Source organism: Rattus norvegicus, chromosome 3, assembly GCF_036323735.1.
Source record: "Rattus norvegicus strain BN/NHsdMcwi chromosome 3, GRCr8, whole genome shotgun sequence".
Taxonomy (NCBI): Eukaryota; Metazoa; Chordata; class Mammalia; order Rodentia; family Muridae; genus Rattus; species Rattus norvegicus.
The window spans coordinates 127,222,132-127,231,467 of record NC_086021.1 but is presented as its reverse complement, the minus strand read 5'-3'; positions in this window follow the sequence as shown (position 1 = coordinate 127,231,467).

Genomic DNA, 9,336 nt, shown 5'->3' with positions numbered 1-9,336 from the left:
GCCCCTCCTTTCCCCAAATACTTTCCAGTCTCCAGAGCGGCACCCCGGATTCTCTCCTCAGAACCCCGCTTTTCCAAGCTCCTGCCACACCCCAACACTGTTCTGAATCCTGACCTCAGACTCTCGCACAGCCCTCTCAGAACACAAAGCACCTACTAAACACAGCAACCCTCGTGTGTCCCCAAGACGGCTGTGACAGCTCCCTCAGGATCTACTAGCATCCCTGTACCTCTTTCGTTGAGCTTTTCACCCAGTTTAGCCTCCCTTTAATCGCCAACTATTCTATCGAAAGACCATTCTCTCCAGCCTACCTTCCCAACGTGTTTTACAGTTTGTCGTCCATCTAGAGTTTTCCAAGATCTGTTTAGTAATTCTCAGGTGTCCATCCCCACACTAGACTACGAAGGCCAAAGCCAAATCGCCGTGTATTGGGGGGCTGTCATTCTTCCTACTTGCTTCCTCTTTCTACCACCACCCCCCCGCTTCTGGGACATAGTGTGAACATTGGCATTGTCTTCATGCTAGCTAGTGAAACATCTGCTATTATTAGTAGACCACCTTGCGCACAGTAGGCACTCCATAAATAAATAGGCAGATCCTTGTTAAAGGAATGAATAATTGCATGCTCCACAACCAGTAATCACTGGAGGTGGCCTGCCCACAGACATCCTGTCAGGAAGATGCAGAGCTGGTTCCAAATCGCACCTGCCAAGTCCTCTTCTTGTCCTCACCTCTTCTTGCTCCCTGAAGGCCAACCCACAAGGTCCTTTCCAGGGGTCCCAGATTGGGAGAAAGAACTAGCCAGTGAGATGTCCCATGCACTCACTAGATCTTTCCAGGGATTCTCCTGAGCAGTAGGAGCCTCCCTCTTCCTCCACTTGGCCCATCAGTGCTTGTTTATTAATTATCTTAATGATAACAGCACTGCTGGCTGCAGCCGCAGACCCAGCTGGGGGCGCCCCCAGGCGGCAGCATAGAAAGACACTTGGCAACTCTGGTCAACAGTTGGATAGCAGGGGCCTGACTTCCTGCTGAGCGCTCTGCCAATTTTCTTGGGAACTCTTGAATGGCTCCAGGACGCTTTCCTGAAGGGAAAAAAAAAAAAGAAAAGAAAAGAAAAGCACACAAGCCTGCTCTTTTCTAGAGCTTTGGAATTTGGAGTGTCAGACAGTCTGGAACGGCAGCCAGACGGGTTAAGCTGCTACACTGTTCTACACTGTCACCCCTCACTTCTCAAGAAACCTTCCCTATCTGTTCTCCAGAGGGAACTTCAAGGCTCCAGTAAAGAGAACTCTTCTCTTTATTTCAGCTAACCTTGCAAAGCGTATTCCGGGAGGACGTTGAATCCAGAGGCCAAACTCAGCTCCTACTTCCTGTTCTTCACTCCTGAGCTGATAGGGAATTCTAGCCCAAGGGTTTATACTTTGTTATCAGTCAAACTGGCTTCTTAGGCAAGTCACGGATGTGGCTTTCCTCATTCTAGCTATAAGCCTGAGACACATAACCATCCTGTCAGGTAATGTGTCTGCTTCCCCTGAAGGGAAATCCTACCATACTTTCCCTGAAGGGCATCCTGATTCTGTGTTTTCTCCCTAACTTCACTCCAGTATCCCTCCTGGCTTTCAGGATTTCTACTTACAGGACCAAAGTGGCAGGCAGAAACCTGTGGGATTCTGGTCTGCTTTTTTATCTGCTATGCAAGAGTGGTTAGTTTCTTGGTTCTTAAACCCACTCAGTGCCCACCCCACCTCTCTCTCTTTCTCTGATCATAGCATGGGAATGTGCTTCTAGGGGTATGTGAGCAGGTGTGATTTTTGTGGAAGAGATGTGTAGGTGGCTGAGAGGGTGTGCATTGTGATGTATGAGGGAGGGTGTGCGTTTGTGCAAATTCTAAATGTGACTGACGCTCTGTGGGTGGCTGGGGAGAAAGTGTGTTCTTGTGTGTGTCTGTGTATGTGTGGCTGGAGGAGGATGGATGCCTGTGCGAATGCATGCCTGCAAAAGTTCCTTTCCTCCTGTAAATGCACTGCTTGCAGGGAAAGTAATCAAATCAGCAGGAAATCTATTTGACCTAACAGAGAAGCAGCTATCCCTGGAGTTCCTGTCCTCTGGACGGAACCAGAGCCAGCTCCATCTCTCAGGGGAGGAACAAGCTATTGCATGGGTAACACAATACTGTGAAAGGAGGGGCTAGTGGCAGACTCATATTGTGGACAGGTCAAAGTTAGACCATAGCGTCTCCTTACTCCATTAAATGTTAAAAACTGGGAATAGAGAAATGGCTTGGTGTTTAGGTGAACTGTTGCTCTTGTAGAAGGCCCCCTCATTTGATTCCCAGATCCCACACAATAGTTCATAACAGTCTATAAATCTAGTTCCAGGGGATCTAACATCTGCTTCTGACCTCTTCAAGCCCCAGGCACACACGTGATATGACAGGCATACAAATGTGCAGGCAACTTTCATACACCTACCACTGCTCACAGAAGCAGGCATTTGATGCCAATTTCCAGCGTCCCAGGAAACAGCTGTTTCAGCTTCTTTAGATCTGAGGTCTCTCTTGCCACAAAGAGAGGAGCCAAGGGGAGCTATGGGGGCATGGCACCCTGACCTATAACCGACTACCTGTTCTCCCTCTAACTACTGGTTCACAAGTGTTGGCAGGCCCCACTCAAGGGGTGAGGAAGATCACAGACTATTGTCATTATCTCTTTACAGGCAAACTTTGTTGCTTTTTGGGGTTTGGTAGGGAAAATAATGCCTATAGTTGAATTCCAAGGGTGCTAGAAACTGTTGCTATGCCTACTAAATCCTTAGCAGAAGATTATGCCACTCCTTGCCCCACAGAAAATGAAGCAGAAAGGTATATTCCCAGAGGCAACTAGACGTTCCCTTATACTCTCAGGGAAGCCTCAAATGATCAGATTTCTCCCCAAAACAGATTTAGGAATAAGAAGAGAAGGGGTAAGGTTGGACTTTCTGATAGGAGGTTAGGTCCAAATGTGGAAGTAGAGAGAGATGACTCCGTGTTAAGAACACTTGCAGAAGAAACTGGAGAGACGGCTCAGTGGTTAGAGCACTGCCTATTCTTCAGAGGACCTGGGGTCATTTCCCAGCTCACAACTGTTTCTAATACCTGTTCCAGGGGACCTGACACCCTCACACAGACATACGTGTAGTCAAATCTCCAATGTACATAAAATGGAAATACATATTTTTTTAAAAGTGACACTTGCAGAAGCATCAGGTTTCGATCATCCACAGACAACTCATAGCCCCCAGACCCAACACCTTCTTCTTGCCTCCTTGGGCACAGAGCATGCATGTGGTGCTCATTCAAGCAGGAAAACACTCATATATACAATAAATATAAATACATGTTTTGAAAACAACTTCAACCGGGGAGGGGAGCCCTTGGGAGAAAGCATTGTATGTTTGAATGTGTATTTGTGTCCTATTTTTCCTTTAAAAAATTAATGTGTGGGGTTGGGGATTTAGCTCAGTGGTAGGGTGCTTGCCTAGGAAGCGCAAGACCCTGGGTTCGGTCTTCAGCTCCGAATGTGTGCTTGTATATCATGTGGGGAGGGGGCTTATGAAGGGCTCTTGTGTCACAGCCTGTATGTAGTCCTCAGAAGAAAACTCTGTGGAATCAGTTGGTTTTTCCATTTTACTTGAGTCCTGGGGATCAAGTAAAGCCTCAAGCCTCAGATTTTCAGGCTTGCATGCCAAGTTCCTATTGAGCTATCTTGCAGGGCTCCTGATTCTCTTTGTGTTCTGGTAAGGATTTTTTTTTCATTTCTAATTATTTACTTATTTTGCGGTGTGTGTGTGTACATGCACGCACGAGCACACATTTGTTCCCATGTTCCCATGTGTACATATATGTGTGTAGGCCAACCTCAGATGTTATTCCTCAAGTACCATCCACATTCCAATCCCTTTTTGAGACATCATTCATTATATAGCCCTGCCTGTAGACTTGGAACTCATAATATATACCAGACTAGTCTAAAACTCTAAGATCCGCCTCCCTCTACCTATGGGGTGTTGGGATTAAAGGCATGTATCATGCCCAGTTCTATCTTCTTTTTCTCAGCTGGGTATCTAAGTGACCCAGTAGATTAGACTTGTTAGATAGCAAGCCTCAGAGATATGCTTGTCTCTGCTTTCCCACACTTAAAAGTGTGTTCACCACTGTGACTAGCTTTTCAATATGGACACTCAACTGTTCCTGCCCTTATGCCTTTGCTCCCTGATGTGGCTCAGTAGTTAAGGGCATACTTAGCATGTTCTAGTCCCTGGCTTCAGTCCTCAGCAATTCCAACTCCCAACATGCTTAGGAAATTGTTGCAAACATAGAAACTAAATATAATATAGCATGCTTGATATGATCTCAGGGCAGAAAAAGAATGTATGGGGAGAAAATGACTATGTCTGTGTAAAGTTGGTGGTCAATATTAGTTAGTAATTTTAAAATACGCCTTGTTAATATTACATATTACCAGGCTTGGCAGCTCAAGCCTATAATGCCAGTTATGAGGTAGAGGTGAGAGAGTGATTGGTCAGTAGGATGGGTAATTTTGAGACCTGAGCAGGGTTGGTAGTGGTAACATGGGCTGGTATTTTTGATGTATTTTTACTAAAGAAGCAGGGGCAAGAGGGCCAGGAGTTGGAGGCTAGCCTGGGAGATACATTTTGGGCTTGGGCACAGTAGCTCATCCCAGCACTTGGAGGCAAAGGCAGGGGGATTTCTGTAAGTTCCAGGCCAGCCTGGTCTACAGAGTGAGTTTCAAGATAGCTAGGGTTATTAACCCAGAGAAAACCTGTCTTATAAAACAAACATACAAAAAAAGCAAACAAAACTGTTGGGAATTGGTTTTAATGCTATGAATTAATCAGGAATCTTTTTGTCCAAAGCTAAAGGTCCTTGTCCCCAATTGATTTTTGATCAATCAATAAAGAGCCAAAGGCCAATGGCTGGGTGGTGAGAGAGTATTAGAACCTTTAGGTTTGCACAGGCAAGAAACTGGGAGAAAGGAGAAGGGAATAGCCATGATTGAGAGGGAGACTGTAAATGAAACAGATTTAGACCTGCAGAAAGAAAATCATCCAAAATGTAGGTGAGAAGAACTGCAGCCCCCGGAAGGGCTGCCCAGAAGAGTCTTGGGCAGCAAAGACTAGGGAGCCACCCAGAAAGAGCCAAGGCAATGAAGATAGAATATAGAATTAGAGGGCAAAAAGCCAGGATTACATGAGGAAATGTGTGCTAGCTGAGGGGAGGACTAGAACTGCCCAAACTTTGAGCTAGCCAAGGCATTTTAAAATGACCTGGGTGGCCTGCTGGGAGCCAAAGCTGTGTAGCCAAAACTACCCCTACAGAATGGCACACAACGTGGGGGCAAGAACTCACTCTTAAAATTATTTAAAGATTCTTGAATGGAACACACACACACACACACACACACACACACACACACACACACACTTGATATAAGTCTAGGTGGAGGGGAGAGATAGTTTCTCAGCTAGTGGAGCTGTGGTTCCCATGAAAGCAATGAAACTAGAACAAAGGAACACAGCCACCAAGAAGCTGGGAGCCCCTGCTGTGCAAAGAGGCTGGCGGCTCCCTGACCAGGTGCTAGGAGGAAGGCAATGAGCAGCAGACAATAAAAGCTGCCTGCCTCCAACCACTAGATAAATAAAGGATAGAGATTTCTGAATTTGATTTATTTCCTTTTAAGGACAGAAGGAAGAAGTTAGGGAGAGGGAATGAAAAAATGCTTTAAAGAAATTCAAGAGTCTTGCCAGGGCAAATACTCCAGATCTTTGAACATGGTCTACACGAGGCCAGCCTAGGCTAGGGCTGGAGAGATGGCCCAGTGGTTACAAACACATACTGCTCTTCCAGAAGCTTTTATGAAAGTCCCAGCACCCACTATCGAACAACTCCAACCTCCATAGGCATCCACCCTCACATGCACATACCCTCAAAAGATACCTGTTTTGATAAGTAGTAATAAAATGTAATCCTATCATCTGACACTAGAGCCAGCACCAGTGGGCCACGCGGCATCTGCTGAGTATTTTCATCTCAGTCGGCAAAGTGTCTCATCCGCCAAGCTCCCAATCTTCATCCCATGCTGCTGCCCGCTACAATCTGAGCTCTTGCAACTCTTTTGCTGTGGACTCTGCTCACATTCCCAGCATCTACCCCCTAATGGTTATAGTCATGACTCCCAGGAACCCGTTGAAATCAAAACTCAGTAAGCTTGTAATTTAGCAATCAGATTTATATCAGTAAATTCAAACTCCACAAAATGTCTGCACAATAAACTCACAACTAATTGAAAATGATATAAACTGCCTAGATAAGACAAATTGTCCTATAAAAATAATCATAACTACCTGTGGCCATTTAAGGCCACATGGATCTAGGTCATCTTTCTCTGCCTTCATCGTGGTTCTTCCCCTCTGTCTCCTCTCTCCTGCCTTACAAAACCTCTGTCCCAACCTTACTTTTTCACTGCCCAATCACAGACCTTGCCTTATCTTATGCCTGTCTTCACCTGCATAAAGACAACAGTCTACAGATACCTACACAGAAATATCATTAAAATGATAATAAATCTTTAACAAACAAAAAGCCAGTGGGTTTAGTGGCTTATGATATAATCCCAGCACAGAGGTAAGGGAATTTCCAAGAATTTCAACTACATAGTAAATTCCAAGGGAGCCTGAGCTGCCCTGTTTTAATGAAGCAGTAACAATAATATATGAATAAGAACCACATATTTACCTTAAGGTAGTTCCTTAAATAATTTTAAACTTTTTAAATTCGGATTTATTTATTTAATGTATATGAGCACCCTGTCGCTGACACACCAGAAGAGGGCATCAGATCCGATTACAGATGGTTGTGAGCCACCACGTGGTTGCTGGGAATTGAACTCATGACCTTTGGAAGAACAGACAGTACTCTTAACTGCTGAGCCATCTCTGCAGCCCTTCTTAAATAATTTTAAATCTACAAGATTCTCCCTCCTCTCCTAGACATGCAGTTAATAAAAGAAACTGGCCACTGGCACAATTATCCACAATTGGATTTAGCTAATTGTATTCTTGGGTCATTGTATATTATGTTCCTGTATTGCTAGTATTTCTAGGTCATAATGCTTGACTGTACTCTGATCTTTTTGGACAAGATGTGGTAGGTGTGCTGGCACATGCCTTTAACCCCAGCTCTTGGGAGGCAGAGGCAGGCAGGTATCTGTGAGTTTTAGGCCAATCTGGTCTGCAGAGTTCTGGGGCTACAGACTGAAAAAAGCAGAAACAGTCTCAAACAGCAAAAGCAAGCAAACAAAAAAGAATCCTTAGATATTTGTATTTCTGAGCATCACACCAAGAGAGTAATTGTGTGCAACTGTCTTCTTTAGTGATGCTAAGATTTATCAGTAAACGTTGGGTGTAGCAGCTCCCAACACTGGTGGGGTGGAGGCAGGAGGATCTGAAAATTCAAGGTTATCCTTAGTTGCACAGCAAATGTAAGGCCAGCCTGAGCTACATTTAACCTTGTGAAGTTTCAAAAAACAAAACCAGGCTGGGATGCAGTTAGTTGGTAGAGAAATCACCAGGATCCATCCTTTCATTCTGGGCTGTGGTTTCCTCCTAACTTTCATTCTGCTACTTTGTATCAGCTCTTCCCCCCACTTCCGGAACATCTTAGTAGGTCTAGTCTACTACAGATTGAAGTCTGAAGGCTGCCTAATAGCTGAGGTTTACAGATGTGACTGAGCCCTGGAGATTCTGTGAAGGATTACATAGATTTGTATCCATCATTCTAGGCAATTAGTGTGTGTGTGTGTGTGTGTGTGTGTGTGTGTGTGTGTGTGTGTGTAAACATCTTCCTAGTAAACTCTGATGACTGCTAAAGTTCTAAACCTCTGAATTAACATTGGCTGTCCTAGGGTGGCCTCAAACTATGATCTACTAAGGATAAGTATGTGCACAGCAATACACTCATTGCTGAACATAATGGAGGACAAAGACAAAGACCCACACTCACAGGGAAGCCAGTCTATCCAGTCCATCCCAACATACGGGGTTTTTTACTTAGTCAAAACAGGGCATTGGCTGCAGAGATGGCAAAACGCACACTTTATAAATACATAGTATAAACTTTTTTTTAAAAGACCTTATTAATAAAGACCTTTTATGTATATGAGACACTGTAAGCTGTCTTCAGACCCAGAAAAAGGCATCAGATCCCATCACAGATAGTTGTGAGCCACCATGTGGTTGCTGGGAATTGAATTCAAGACCTCTGGAAGAGCAGCCAGTGCTTTTAACCACTGAGTCATCTCTCCAGCCCTATAATTGTTTTTTAAATGAGCAACTGTTGTTCTTTCAGAGGACCTGGGTCTGATTCTCAGCAACCACATGGTGGATCACAACCATCTGTAACTCCAGTTCAAGGGATCTAACTCCTTCTTCTGACTTCTCAGGGGACCAGGCATACACATAATGAACAAATGTACACACAGGCAAAAATGTGTATATTTAAAAGGAAATAAATATTAAAAAACAAACACACGCCTTTAATCCCAGCACTCAGGAGACTGAATTTGAGACCAACCTGGTCTATAAGAGTGAGTTCCAGGACAGCCAGGACTGCACAAAAAAACCCTGTCTCAAAAAACTGAAAAACAAACAAACAAAACCAAACAGGGTCTCACTGTGTAACCCAGGTAGACATTGAACCCGTCATCCTCCAATATGTTTCCCAAGTGCTGGAATTACTCATGCCTTCCATATCACAAGGCTGAAAGAACTTGTAGTAATCGCAGCAGTCTGCTCCATAAGTGGTCAGTGTCGGTGCTTGGATTTCAGACCATCTAAGTTCAGAAGTTCAGGGAGCAGAACTGATTGGTAAAGGATTTACAAAGGTTGACTCTGGCTAGACTTAAAGGGGAAAAACTTTGTGGGAGGGGACGTGGGGATAAGGTGTTGAATTTCCGAGAGATTGGCATGAAGCTTAGGAAGCACGTAACCTTGAAAACAATCAGATTCCTTAGTCTTCTCACTAACACCCAATTCTTACAGTGCTCTCTGGGAGAGTTACTTTCTTTGGGTCCCCTTTCACAGTTACCCTCTCTCTAGTATAAAAAAGTACTGTGGAGAGGTCGCATTGGTTTGTGTGCTGACTTTTGTATGCTGAGTGCGGTGGAGTCAGAATACAGGATGCAGTTAAGCACCGTGTTGAGTGCAGAACGTTTGTGTCCGTTTTTGCCTCTGCCGTGCTGTGAGTGTGGAAAGGCCAAGTTCTGCAGTACACCGAAC